This window comes from Lathyrus oleraceus, chromosome 5 (genome assembly GCF_024323335.1).
Source record: "Lathyrus oleraceus cultivar Zhongwan6 chromosome 5, CAAS_Psat_ZW6_1.0, whole genome shotgun sequence".
Lineage (NCBI taxonomy): Eukaryota > Viridiplantae > Streptophyta > Magnoliopsida > Fabales > Fabaceae > Lathyrus > Lathyrus oleraceus.
Genome location: NC_066583.1, coordinates 501,536,951 through 501,552,658, shown reverse-complemented (window position 1 = coordinate 501,552,658; position 15,708 = coordinate 501,536,951).

Sequence of the window (15,708 nt, the reverse complement as noted above, 5' to 3'; positions counted from 1 at the left end):
GCCTGAGTGCCATGAGTGCATCGACCTGATCGTCGGAAACTCCTTCGGTCTGAATACCGGAAAGTTGGCCTGAGTGCCATGAGTACATCGACCTGATCGTCGGAAACTCCTTCGGTCTGAATACCGGAAAATTGGCCTGAGTGCCATGAGTGCATCGACCTGATCGTCGGAAACTCCTTCGGTCTGAATACCGGGAAAAACATGAGACATATTATCTATAGCCGTCAAAACGTAGATAATACACTCGCATGGAAGATTATCCATATCCGGGTTGCAGGTTGTTAAATGGATAAATCAACCGACAAGAAAGCCATCAGGGTACCAGGACTAGGTATGCAAAAGATGACCAATCAAGAGAGGATAAAGTTGCCAACTCGGAGCAAATATCCAAAAGGAAGGGAAAGACCCAATGGGGACAATACTGCTTGATCAAGGCAAGTATCCAGAGGGGAAAGAATATCAATATCACAAACCGGATACTGATAACTGCAAAGAGGGGATTACATCTACCGGTTAGTAGGCAGAAAACCACGGAAAAGTAACCAGTCATCGATAGGATGAGCACACCGGGTTAACTCCAACAAGGGGAGGAATGTGGGATTTTACAACTACCAGCTAGTGGGTAGAAAACCACAAAGATAGGACTTACAGCTACCGGTTCGTAGGTAGAGGCCAACAAACAGAACGAACCACAAAGGTTACCTCTGCTAGGGGATGAAAGTGGGTTTTTACAACTACCGGTTTGTAGGTAGAAAACCACAAAGATAGGACTTACAACTACCGGTTTGTAGGTAGAGGCCCACAAACAGAACGAACCACAAAGGTTACCTCTGCTAGGGGATGAAAGTGGGATTTTACAACTACCGGTTTGTAGGTAGAAAACCACAAAGATAGGACTTACAACTACCAGTTTGTAGGTAGAGGCCCACAAACAGAACGAACCACAAAGGTTACCTCTGCTAGGGGATGAAAGTGGGATTTTACAACTACCGGTTTGTAGGTAGAAAACCACAAAGATAGGACTTACAACTACCAGTTTGTAGGTAGAGGCCCACAAACAGAACGAACCACAAAGGTTACCTCTGCTAGGGGATGAAAGTGGGATTTTACAACTACCGGTTTGTAGGTAGAAAACCACAAAGATAGGACTTACAACTACCGGTTTGTAGGTAGAGGCCCACAAACAGAACGAACCACAAAGGTTACCTCTGCTAGGGGATGAAAGTGGGATTTTACAACTACCGGTTTGTAGGTAGAAAACCACAAAGATAGGACTTACAACTACCGGTTTGTAGGTAGAGGCCCGTAAAGAAAGGACTTACAGCTATCGGTTCGTAGGTAGAAGCCAACAAATTCCGCTGAGGATAAGATGAATGAGTGCCGGTTAGTGAGCAACTATTCATTTATGCCCCAGGGAAGCACAGGAGACAGCCAACAGGAAGCCAATTTAGGATTGATCCAAAAAGGCAGACTGAACAAGACTCATCCTAAAGAGGAAAGAACTCAATAGGGAAAACCCATCCCGTGTAGGGAGGGAACGGAAATAACCGTCATCCACGAGGATGTATCTCAGTGGGGAAATGGCAGGAAAGGATAGACACTTTCTGCTTAAGGGGTTGACTCTACATGGAGAGATCAGACACACCCATATCTGCTAGAGGAAAATCTACTGGAGAGATTCTTATCGCCAAACAGCAGGAGGCAACAATCAACAGATACATGGCAACAGCTGCAACATGAGTATCCGAATGCTATGATTATGCATGTATGCTTTATACCTAAAATGTATGATGAATGTTGACAAACAGACATGCTCAAACCACAGGTCCGGGAATCGATCATCCGGAGAGCAAAACCAAAGTCACCAGAGAGCCAAGAAAATCCACTGGAGACTGGGACAATAGGGAACAATCATCATCCTGCAGGGGAGGAAGGCCACCAGAGGCTTCCGGAGGGATCGTCGGTCACAACTGGAGAACAGAGTTCAACATACTGGCGGACGCGCCACAACAACTCGGGCTGGAAATCAGAGATGCCAAGGAGCAACCAGATCCCTGATGAGGATGGACAGGCATTGATAAGGCTCACCATGCCAATAACTCCGCTGAGGGATCTATCTGAGGACATGATGGAGTACTGGGATGTCAATCCACGCAATACCGAATCTTTGCAGAAAAGCACCCATGCTGGGAGAGGAAGACTGCTCTGCTGAAGAGAGGAAAGTTAAAGTCTTCAGTAAACACTCTGCTTGGGGAACTGCCCCACAAAATATCTCAAAAGCAACCTTGCTGGGAATGCCCCACGGTAGGGCTCGAACAATCCTCTACTGGAGATGCCCCACAATAGGGCTAACAGGGACTTGGAGAAGGAAAATGCTGCACTGCCGGGGACGTGAAGATAAACGACTTCAACCAACACTGCACTGAGCAACCTTGCTAAGGAGAAACCAAAAGAGGTTCGACAGGAGAAAGATAAAGTTATGCTCGAGATACGAACAATTGTCTTGCCTGTTGGTAATCATACCACCCTCGGGAGAGCACTGCGGATCTCCTAAGTATCCTTCCATCATCGTGAATGTTCACTTTGTTTAAGAACAAATTTTTTTTGAAAAATTTGTTTATTTTGAAAACAATGATACTCTATCAATCAAAACATGCAAAACATTTGTTGAGTTGAAACAAAAAGGAGTGCAAATAATTGGATAAAAGCTCAAATTGATGTGATGGAATGGTAGTCTGCAAAGGGCGAGACTCCATAGATCTGTACAAGTTTGAAATCGGTGATATATATTGGAGAGGGCTACATTGAACATAATGACCTTTCCTCTACCATTCCGAACTTTCGATGTATTCAAAGCTTCAGTCGACGACGAATCGAGAATCCCTGACGGATGACAGATATAGAGCACGGTCTTGTCAAGATGCAGTTACTTGCCAAATCTCTAATTTTTGCCTAGATTGCCCCAGTGTGAGGTGATCAATCTAGCGGGATGCAAATTCTTTTTTCAATGTCTCTAACTTTTGCCTGGATCGCCCTTTCGGGTTTTCAATCCACCGAGACGCTCCTTTTTGCCTAAGTCGCCCTTTGGGGTGTTCGACTTAGCGAGCTATTCTTTTTTTTTTTTGTTTAGGCGAAGTATTTCTTGACTGCATCAGAGTTCACAGGACGAGTGAACTTCTCCATTGTTGTAAGTGTCAAAACATTGCCTGAAAAGGCTCTCTTGACAACATATAGACATTCATAGCTTGGGGGTTCACTTGCCCCTGGAATTGGGCACGAAAGACAAGACTTTCTTGAGCACAGGGTCATTTTCTCGGAACACACGAGATTTGACCTTCTTAACGCGTGCTTTCATCACTCTCTGCTGATATAACTGACCATGACACATGGCAGTTGATCTCTTCTTCTTGATCGAATTCAGCATCAGCCAACTCGGGACTTTGAGGGTGCTATTTCTCTTTTGTTTTTTTTTTCTTTCTTTTGATTTCTTTTGATTTCTTTTGATTTTGATTGATTTCTTTTTTTTTTTTGATTTTGCACCCTTCTCTTTCTTTTTTTTCTCTTTTTTTTTTGACAATGCCCCAGTTGGCTGTTCTGCTGATTCTCGAGATGCAGCTGAGTGTGATCTTCTTTTCTTGCTCAAGAAGTCGGGAAATCTCGTCAGGAATCCCTTCAACATCATCTTCATCTGCTTCAAATACAGGGAATTCAGAATTGGGAGATGACGTCCGATCACTATGTTCAATGGGTTTGAGAAACAACCTGCATAAAGATTTTGATATGAAAAGCTCCTTGAAAATCAAACAAGACAATCGTTATGCAGATGAAAAGATTGCTTTTATTCTTGTTTTTTAAAGGTTTTTTGTGATCACCAATTTCATGCAAAAAGCGAAAAGGGAAAACAAATGGAAAAGCAAATGTTTTAACATGAATTATTTGAATGAAAATATCATTGCACAAAATGTCGCCAACAATGTCATCACTTCTCCTTTTGGCATGGGAGAATGTTTTTTTTTTAACAAAGTGATTATTACAAAGACTTATGAACAGCTGTAGGAACGCCCACAGTGACCCAATTGTGATAGACCCCACCAGGGATGACAACTGTCAATATCTCTTGCATCAGCAGCTTCTGTTTTCTGAACAACCCTTCTGAAGAAAAGTCGGCGCCAGCCCAGGACTTGTTATCTTCAAGCTTGATTAACACGGGGACCTAGATCCTCCAAGATCAGAATACCTGACCTCACAAGGTCTTGAACCTTCATCTTCAGCTGGAAACAACTGTCCACATCATGACCAGGAGCACCCGAATGATACACACAATGCTGTTCAGGCCTATACCACCACCGGGGGTTGACAGGTACGGGCGGCGGGTCTTTGGGAGTGATCAAGTTCCGCTCTATCAGAGTGGGATACAGTTCGGCGTAGGACATGGGGATTGGATCAAAAATGATCTTCTTCCTCTCATTACTTGTACCAGCTTGATTGTCAATGGGAGGCTGGTAAACCTGCTGCTGAGGATGACGTTGCTGACGCTGATGCTGCTGAGCTGGTCTTCTCTGTTGCTGTTGAGTTTGAGTTGCTGGGATAGTCACAGCAGCAGCCTGACGATACTGTCCTCTGTTTGCACTCCTCCGACGGTGCACAACATTTGTTTCACTTTCTCCCCTTTTGGGTGCCCCAGAGGATGGCTTCTTAGAACCGGAAGAACTTGAAGAGCCAGGATGGCGAACCGGAGCGCGGGTTGCTCTGACATTAACAGTCTCTGCAGCAAGAGGCTGTTCACTGATCCTGATCCCCTTCAATTCATCACCCACGGCATAATCATCGACGAGAATAGCGACAGCAGCATTCTCATGAACGGGTACATCCACTGGTGGAGTACGGCGGACTGGTGGAATCACGGCTTCCAGTCTCTGGGCTAAGGCACGCAGCTCCTCTTGCCCCTGAACAACTCCTTGCATCGTTGTTATGAACTGGGCCATGTTTGCCCTCATCTCAGCCAACTCGGCTTGTACTTGATCCATATTTCGTTGATGGTTGAGTCTCGTTGAGTAGCGGTGTGGTCTTTGATCAGCTATCCTGCCTCAACACAGGAACCCACAGTAAGAAGACGGCACAAGAACACCTGTTATGCAAATGAGATGAGTATGATGTTAAATGATGCATGATGCACATGATATGCTCATTTCTCAGGCATTCAAAGAGCCTGACCCATCCTCAAAAGATGGCAACCTGCAGCAACAAGAGAACGATACAGATACAGGGAAAATGAGAACAACAGGGAAATACTGACAACCTCATCTATACATAAGGGTAAAAAGGTCAATACAACCGAGTCAACAAAATATTCGAATAAACAGAGTACAGAGAAATGAATCCCTATCCAACAAGCCTGGAGGTGATTCTCAACAAAAAGATCCAAAGACGGAGTATAAGCAAATGAATCCCATCCAACAAGCCTGGAGGTGATTCTCAACAAATACAAACAAAGATACAATCTAAGACAGACGGTCTTCCGGAATGAGGGTCTTCAGGTAATGGCACTGGTCTATCAACAGTGTGCATTCTGAACATTCTGGTAGAGGGGTGATCTTCTCTTTCAACTGTCTTCTCAGCTCCAAGACTTCTCCTCCAAGATAATCCTCTGACTTCTGTCTCAACTCCATCTCTCTCTTCAACTGAGTGTCTTTGTCTTTGAGTTGTTTCTCTAACTCTCTGATCTTCTTCTGATAATTGACTTCTGCTTTCTGTAACCTCAAGCACTCCCTGTGCTCTGCATCCAACATGGACTCCATCTCATCATACGATCTCTTCTTGCTCCTTGCTCTGCCAGCATCCTCTCCTCGCACTTCCCTGAGTTGATGGGCCAAGTGCAGCTTATCAGCTTTAACTTTATACAGTTCCATCTGAGTATCTTGCTCCTTCTCTCTCAGACGACGACTCTCCATCAAGGCTTGCTTATAGTGCTCAACAGGCACACTATCGGCAAGAACCAAAGGTGGTTGCTCTCGCAACGGCTCCATCCTATCGTAGGGTAGCAGCAAAGTTTCCACTCTCTTCTTTACCCAATCGGTGTAATCGGGCATTGCAATGGCAAACTTCTTCCCCAAGACGGATCCATCCTTCACTCCAAGAGATCTCCAGGCTCTCCCTATCTGCTCCAACCTAACAGGGTCATCTTTCTTCTCAAAATACACACTCTCAGCTACTTCAGCTTCAAGTGGTCTTCTACTCATAACAAACCCTAACTGGCGAAGAGACAGAACTGGGTTGTAATTGATGCAACCCTTGGTCCCCACGAGTGGCACGTTCCGGAATTCACCACAACTCATGATAACATCCTTTACGTCCATCCGGTATGACTGCCATCTGATGTCATAAGAGGTGAGTGACATGACCCTCTGAGTCCACTTAAGAGTGCTCTGGGTATCCATAAAGGGTCCACTGACTGGCAGCAGCGACATAAACCATCTGAACAGGAGAGGTAAGCAGCACCTGATGGCTCCACCCTTACCGTGCCTACTGTGGATGGCATAGTAAGTATCAGCTAACAAGGTAGGGACTGGGTTCCCTCTGATGAGGATACTGATGGCGGCATGGTCAACAAAATTTGGCATACTGGGAAATAGAATGATTCCATATATCAAGGCGGCAAGCTGTGCGTGAAAAACTTCCCAATCTCCCTTTTCTGCTTCATCTCTGGCTACTCTCAACAGAAACTTCAATGGCAGACCCACTACTTCCCCACAGGGCTTCCAATTCTCACCAACTTCCTTGACACTCCTTCGTAGAGCTCTGGCAATCAATCTGAAGTCAACCTCCTTTGGGACGTCCAAGAAGGGAGTCTGATGCTGAACCGGGACGTTCATCAGAATAGAGTACTCCTCGAGAGTAGGTGCTAGCTGATAATCTTGAAATGTGAAGCATCTGAGCTCTGGATCATAGAACTGTAGTAGCGTCTGCAGAGGCACCGGATCCACTACTGTCTTCAGCACTGTCAAGATATCTCCATACTGTCCAACGAAACTCTTCAGACGATCATCTGTCACAAGGCTACCCAACTCAATCAGTGAAGTCAACGGCTCACGATGGAAACTGTAGGAACAGGTCTTCCGCTTCGGCTCTGAGACTGTTGTCATCTCTATCAGTAGACAAGCTCTGGAATGTACCTGAGAAATGATATGCATGCAGAGATTAGTTTTTTTCTCTTTTTTTTTTGATTGATTTTTTTTGATTTTTTTTTTTTTACCGCGTTTCTTTTGAAAAAAATAAATATGCTATGATGCAGACTGGACTGGCTGGTTGTGCAAATCTCTGATCACTAGGTCGAAGCTTCAGTCAAAACTCGGAACCCAAATCCAACTTAAAAGATCCAAGGTCAACTGAACACACTGTCTGAACACGAAGTCACCAACAGAACCAAGTCACCAACAGTACCTGTAATGATCAACCCTTCCCCACTCACGGGTGTAGTCTAGGCCAGGGTAAAGCTGAGAGAAACGCAGCATAAATAACCTTTCGCAGAATACCATCATATACACACCCGAAGTATGTAACGACGATACCCCACCAGGGTCTGAACTGCTCGTGATATCAATGTTCCGCTAAGTGGCGCAATACCACCCGCTTCCCATGAATCACTCTATTCCTAATCATCCTAGATTTCACTCATGGTCTGGGTATTGGACCCTTTTACCTCAACTGACTCCCACCCCACAGAGAAAAACAGACAACCAGCCAGGCAGAATGAATAATGAATATGAATGCAAACATTAATGCACACAATCAATGCAATCAATAAATGAAATAAACAAATAATGAATGCAATAAAATACACACAGCACAAAGCAACCAAAAACCCAATCCTAGAGAGCGCTAGGAGAGACTCGCTCAGGGAAGATGGACCAGCATAGGTCAACTTCTCTATAGTCCCCAGTGGAGTCGCCAGCTGTCGCATTACGCGAAAAACCGGCGGGAAAGGAAAGAAACAACAGAGCCGCCACCGTGCGTTATTTATCCCAAAAGAGGGAAAGGAAACGCTCAGAGTAAACCTAGGAAAGAACATGGTCTCGCGACCAAAGAGAATGGGTTCGGGAGTCGGTTATGCGAAGGGAAGGTATTAGCACCCCTACGCATCCGTCGTACTCGACGGGATCCACGCACAAAAGGAAGGAATATTGGTTGCTAAACACTGCTCAAATACACACACTGGCTGAAAGAGACGCAAGAAAACAGACAAGACTGACTCGGCAGGATATCGTATCCTGGGCCTACTTAGTCTATCAGGCATAGACATCAGAGTCGAAGTAGTTTGGACTGGGGAAAACACATGCTCGCTAGGATATCGCATCCTATGCATACGTATCTCCTTGGACGAAGGAGAATCAGAGCATTCGTAGCTCGGCTGACACGCACACAAACAAACAAGACACAGGCAAACGTGGAGCCCGACTGCCAATCACTGGACTTATGTCAGCATCCGAACCTAAACACACACACACTGGAACCCAAATGCCACTCGATGGACTTACATCGGCTTCCAAGCACACAACAACACAACAAGTTAATAGGGAGTCGGGGACTCGAGCCTATAACTGTCAAGCACACACAAAAAGAAAAAAGGCGCCCGGAGAGATCAGCTCAATCTCCTGCCTACATACTTCATCTGGTGTGAAGATCAGGGCGATGTAGTTCCCCTACGCAGGGATAAAGGACTAGCCTAACCAGATAACAGAGGGAGACACAACACTAGGGAGACTACGACTCGAGCCTAGATGTTGTCGTGCAAAATCAACCTTAAGTTAAGGTTTCTAGCTAACTGGCACAAGGGCCAACCTATCCTAGACATGACTTGCACAGGAAGCAAGCCACACACACACCTAACTTGCACAGGAAGCAAGGAGGGTCTCGATTGCAACTAGGGCAAGAGAAAGGGGGAGGTCTCAATCGCAACGAGGGCGAGAGAAAAAGAGTTAGTGTTAGTTGTTAGTCAAACTCGACAAGACATCGCATCTCGTGCCTACGTATCTCATCTGGACATGAGAATCAGAGTTGTCGTAGTTCGGCTACGGAGGGAAAAAGGACCCGATTGCAACTAGGGCAAGAGAAAGGGAAAGTCTCGATCGCAACGATGGCGAGAGAAAGGAAAAGGCTCGATCGCAACGAGGGCGAGAGAAAGGAAAAGGCTCGATCGCAACGAGGGCGAGAGAAAGGATCGCAACGAGGGCGAAAGCAAACAAGGATTAGTCTAAACTAAACCTAACTTGCACAGGAAGCAAGTCAAACAAACATACAAGCACAGGTAGCACACACTATATACACATAAGGGGCTCACACAAGGGTTAGGTTTTAGTCGAGGGGTCATATCAACCTCAACAAACAAACCTCTGGAAATGGGTGATGGTGCTCTTAACCTTGACATTGAGAGCCAAGGTGAAGCAGATGAAAGGAGATGAGGGGGGTGCCTCATTGCTTCTATCCCTGGCCTGGGAGAGCATTTGACAAGAATGTGTGGGTTCAGAAAGTGGGAACCCTTCTACACATTTGATACTGACTCAACTGTGCAATTGCACAAGATCTTGGGTTTTTATCTGTAATGCATCAACACAGTGGTGTGAGCAAAACAGAAGACACACTGAATAGCAGGGGATAGGTTGCTTATCCCTTGGTTCTGCCAATTGCCTCTTCACTTAGGAGGTCTTTGACTCTGTACAAGGACAAATTAAACATACACAAACATTGCCTCTTAAGGAGGACTTCAGACAGTTGCCTGGCCAAGTAACAGGCCAGGTCTTCCAGACTACATGAAGATTAAGGGATATACCTCAAAGCAAGTTGCTATTAAAGCAAAGCAAAGCAAGTTCAAAGAACTAAGCAACTAATGGTACCTGAAATAGTCAAACAGATCAGTACACAATTCTCAAGTTAAAGCAAAGGAAATAGGAATGAACAGTTAAATCAACAGACAAATGTGCAAAAGCACAAGACCCAAATCATATGAGTCAAGCCACCTACAAAACAAAGGTTAGCTCATGATAAACAATCAAGCTCAATCAAATTTGTATGATCTCTTTGAGGCATTTGGTGTTCAACCTGAAAACATAAGCTCAACAGTAAGTAACTGGACCACTAGGACAAGCCTAGGGTCAAAAAGGAATGAGAAAGTCAAAACAGCAAATGAAAGTCAACCAAAATCAAGTTCAAACATTTAAGAAGCAAGCTCAATTGGTCTCAAGTTTATATCATGCATCATCATCAATTCACAAGCAAAAGAAGTCAAAGCATGGCAAGGGAGGGCTCAAAGAAGTCAACAGAATGACTTGCATCAAAAGTCAACTCAAACATTTTCAAAAATCACCAGATAAATCATGATCAATCCTAACACCTAGCATGGTAAGCATGTAAAATTTCATCACATTTGGACAAATGGAAGGCAGTCAATGAAAATCATAAAGTCAAAGCAAATTTGAACATGCTCAAAGAAGTCAACAGCAAGACTTAGCTCAAAACCAAACATAATCAATTCCAAAAATCACCAAATAATTCATGCTCAATCAAAATCCATAACATGACATGCATATAAAATTTCAGCTCATTTGGATCATGGGAAGATAGTCAATTAAAATCAGGAAGTCAAAACAATTTCAAACATGCTCAAAGGAGTCAAACAATCATGTATCAACTTCAAAAAAATCATAACTAAATGAAAACAGATGAGAAATGAATGGGATTAACACCAATGCAAAGCTTAAGATGTCTAGTATGCACATGTGAAATTTCATGATCATCCAATAAGATATGAGAATTTCCCAAATGGAATAGCAAGATATGTCACACAAAGTCAACATTTGACTAGGCAGGGAAGCAAAATCTCAAAAAATTAAGAAATGGCACAAATAATTCCAGGAAAATTCACAAGTCAACTAGACATATAAGAGAAGGTTCATGCAAAATTTCACATCAATTGGAGGTCAGGAAGCATGTCAACAAAAATCATGAAATTGCATAACATTGGTGTGACACAAATTGTCACACCCTACTTCAAAAATTCATATCTTAATAACCACACATGATAAATTCAAAAACTCTACATCAAAACAAGCATGAATGAGTGTAGATTAACCACAAAAAATTTCAGGGGCATTGGATACATCCTCATCATTTCACAAAAGAATTGGCAAAAGGTACAAAATGTGCATACATGTCAAGAACCCTAGTGCCATTAAAAATCCAGCCATCCAAAAAATCATTAAAAATCATGATAAAAAAGTAGACATTCATGTGAACATGATGAAAAAAATTTCATGAATTTTGGATTTGAAATGAGTGAATTGTGAATTTTGGAAGTTGAGTAACAATTTGGAACAAATAAACAAAATGGACATGGTTTGCTAGGTCAACAAGGTTGACCGAGTGGCATGCTGGTAATAACACCCTCATTAATCAAAACGGTGCGTATCAATTTGGTGAGGTGTCAAACAGCAATTCGGCCTAGGCAATGGAACAGTGGAGCATGCGAAAATTCAAACAACAACAGCCAATTGTGTTTCTGGAAAATGGCCATTAGGGTTTAAGGAAACTTAGGGTTTTAAAACAGCAGCTTCAACTTCATGTTATCACCATAAAAACGAATTTCAAACAGAAATACTCAAACAGCATGGCAATGATATTCGTGCAACATCAAACAGCAACAAACCAAACACGATTCATGTGAATTTTCTGGGTAGATTCATAGGGTTTCATTACTGTAAAGCTTCATCATCTCCATCAATCGAAGAAAATCAAAGTGCCCAGAATCAGAAAATAAGCATGGCAATCAACACAACAAACATCCAGCATGCATATTCTAAACCTCATTTGCATTGAAACCATCTAGTTAACATGAATCGAGCAAAAATCATCATGAACAACAAATTTTAAATCCGGATATCTCATGCATTTCTCAACTATTTTACATGATTCAAGTTGCATTACAAACAGCAAAGCAAAATCTACCAGAAACATGGCATGGATCAGAGAAAAAGGAGGATCAAAATCTTACTTGGTTGTGAAGAAACTTGAGAAACAGTGGTTTTCTGGAGGATGCAAGCTCAAACAGATGAAGCTGGTGGTTGATGTTGATGTATTCTTGAAGAAATCTAGCTCAGCAAGGCCTGGAAATGTCCAAATCGATTTTCACCATTGAAGGGTCCATGGAGAAACAGAACTTGAAATGTTGTTCCAGCAGGGTTTGACGCTTCACAATGCTTCCAAATGTTGGCCAGGTGATGAAAGAACCAAAGGATGCTCGGGCTCTTTGAGAGTTTTGGCAGAAAAATGCAAAGGTGTGAAAATGCAAAAATGAGAGAATGAGAGTATTCTGTTCGATTGAGGCTGCAGCTAGGGTTGCAATTTGCTGAAAATGTCTTTAAATATCTCTGTTTAAGCTTGGTTAATGATGTGCTAACAAAGATTAACTTAAATGAAGCTAAATGCCAATTTGCTAATTTTGAACATGTGCACATGGAGGTGTGGAAGGTCTGCACGAATTGGGCCTCAAGCAAGTTTTAAACAACATTTCCAACAATTTCTAATTGGCCAAAGTGAGTAAAAATTGCTAAATCAAAAAGTCAACTTTTTCCACACTTGAATTTAAATAAGACAAGTCCAAAAATGCCATTTTGCATGGTGAGGTTTTGGTGAATGAGGAATGCATTTTTGGAAAGAGGGGAACAAATAGAGCTTGTAGGAAAAAACCCCATCAAATTTGGCCAAATGGTTCATGAGATATGGCCCTTTGAAGTTCACAAATTTTTGAAATTGATTTGATCATATCTTGCCAACCATACATGGGATTTGAGAGTTCTTGGACTTTTTGGAAATGGGAGAACAAGATCTTCAACTTTCATGTTGGGAAAAAATTCATTTGAATCTTGTATCATGATGCAAGTTGAGGATCAAGAAGTTTCCATTTTTGGCAGTTAAAATTACAGGTCCATTTTCTATTTTTGGAAATTTTCTGATTGGCTTCAAATTCTTCAATGATATTGTTTGCCATGATATATGAGGCCTATTGGGACATGAATAAACTCTCTCAAACCAAATCCATCCATCAAAACCATAAAATCAACCACAGTTGACCAAGTTTGACTTTTCTAGGGTTTCTGATTGATTGTGCATGAACTGATGACCTCTGCACATCCAACCCTTGACTTAAACACTTCAAATGGACCTCCAAGTCATGTGAACTTGTTGGACAAACCCTAAGGTCTTGGCTCCTTGAGAAACACCCTTGCTTGCTTGGTTGACTGATCTCATGATCAGTTTGACCTAATTTCTTGACTGGCTTGCACTTGAGGCAACTGGGACAATGCAATGCTATGCAGTGGACCATGATATGCTATGACCTAATATGAGAATGTATGTACAATGATAGGTGCAAATTTGAGGTGCTACACATTTTTGGATTTACTGATGTCAGATGAGATGTTCTTGACATTTGCCTTAGATCTTACATCCATCTTTTTCAACAATTTATTGAACTGTCTTCCCAGCATTGCTACTTCATTGACTAAATCTTCATCAACCTCCTGACTCTTTTCCTCTTCTGTGTTTGACATAAAAGCCATGCTCTTGGTTTTCTTTTCAAAACCATCATTTAATCCCATCTCAAATGTTTGGAGGGAACCAATTAGCTCATCAACCCTCATGTTGGAAATGTCTTGAGACTCTTCTATGGCAGTCACCTTCATAGCAAATCTCTTAGGGAGTGACCTGAGTATTTTTCTTACCAGTTTTTCATCTGTCATCTTCTCTCCCAGGACTCCTGAGGCATTAGCAATTTCAAGGATACTCATGTGAAATTCATGAATGTTTTCATCTTCTTTCATCCTTAAATTTTCAAACTTGGAGGTGAGCAGCTGAAGTCTAGACATCTTTACCCTAGAGGTGCCTTCATGAGTGGTCTTGAGAATTTCTAAAGCATCTTTGGCCACTTCACAGTTGTTTACCAACCTGAAAATATTCTTGTCTACCCCATTGAATAATGCATTCAATGCTATAGAATTTCCAAGGGTTAGATCCTCCTCCTCCTTGGACCATTGTTCTTCAGGCTTCTTGTCAGTTGTGGTTGCTCCTTCCTTAGTAATTACTGGATGAACCCATCCTGGTAACACAGCCTTCCAAGCCTTATTATCCAAAGATTTTAAGAAGGCTACCATTCGAGGTTTCCAATAGTCATAGTTAGATCCATCCAAAATTGGTGGCCTGTGAACAGATCCTCCATCTCTCTCCATTGTACCAGAAAGTATTGCCCTAAATCTCACCCAGAACCAGAGCAGGATGCCTGCTCTGATATCAATTGAAATTCTGGTATCAGATATGAGATGTCGAAGGTAATGTCACAAAACTAATATCTGAGTAATGTAAACACAGTAAAGATAGAGAATAGTAATGCAAGATACACAAGCAATTGTTAACCCAGTTCGGTCCAACTCACCTACATTTGGGGGTACCAAGCCAGGAAGTAAAATCACTAAAATAGAATCAGTTTAAACACTCTTTTTACACTTCAACAAGTTACAGTCTTTCTCACCTAATCTCTACCCGTGCAATTTCTACCTAAGCACTCTTAGATATGAGAACCCACTCACTTCCCTACAATCACACCTGTGATTTTAAACAACAATCCCTTGTGAAAAGAAAACACTTTTCAATAACACACTCTTGATTTTACTTCACAGTTTCAATCAAGAAGACCCATTCTTGATCTTGCTTCACAGCTTTGATCAAGAAGACACACACTTGATCTTGCTTCTCAGTTTTGATCAAGTAGACACACACTCTTGCTTAACATCTTTAGAGTGACAAATTACAACCACAAATCAGTCCAATTCAATCATCAAAAGATGACTTGAATAGCTTACAAGTCTCACGACTAAACAGACACAAACCCTAGCTCTCTCTCTATATTTCGCTCAGTATTGGTTGTGTTGTAAAACAGGTTTTCTAAGTCCCTTTTTATAGAAGCTTTCAGTTGGGCTTGGACATCTTGAAAACCCTAAATCTATTTTCCAATCAAATCTTCTTATGGCATCTGGTTAGATCTCTTTGGAAAATAAGTAAATCAGGTTGTAATCAATGATTGAATGCGCCTGCAAATCAGATCTTCAATCATACATAGATTGCCATTAATTGTGCAATCACAAAACACCAGACATTCACACTGAATGTTCTGTGTACAGGATGTCATGACATCGAGTCTGACATCCTGCAAAAATCCTGCATAATTCCATAATTCCTTTTATAACTTCCAGCAGGTACAACCATATCAGATGCCATGACCTTGTGTATGACATCTTGAAACAATCCTGCATGAACATGTCTGTCATATAACCTCCGACAGGTACACACATATCAGATGCCATGACCTTGTGTATGACATTCTGAAACAATCCTGCATGATCATGTTCTTGAATTCCAGCAGGTACATAGGATATCTCATGTTAAGACATCACACATAACATCTTATGAACACTCTTTGTTTTACCAAAATTGCTGCCAACACTTAGAATCAACATTGTGTATATTTGTTTCCGGAAATGCATCCCCGTAAACCTTTCGGAGTTGTATTTCCAAATCGTATTGAAGCAGAACGCATACAGAAAACCAGAAAGTTATAGTTTGACAAAATAAAATTAGCATTTATAACATAAAATCAACATTACA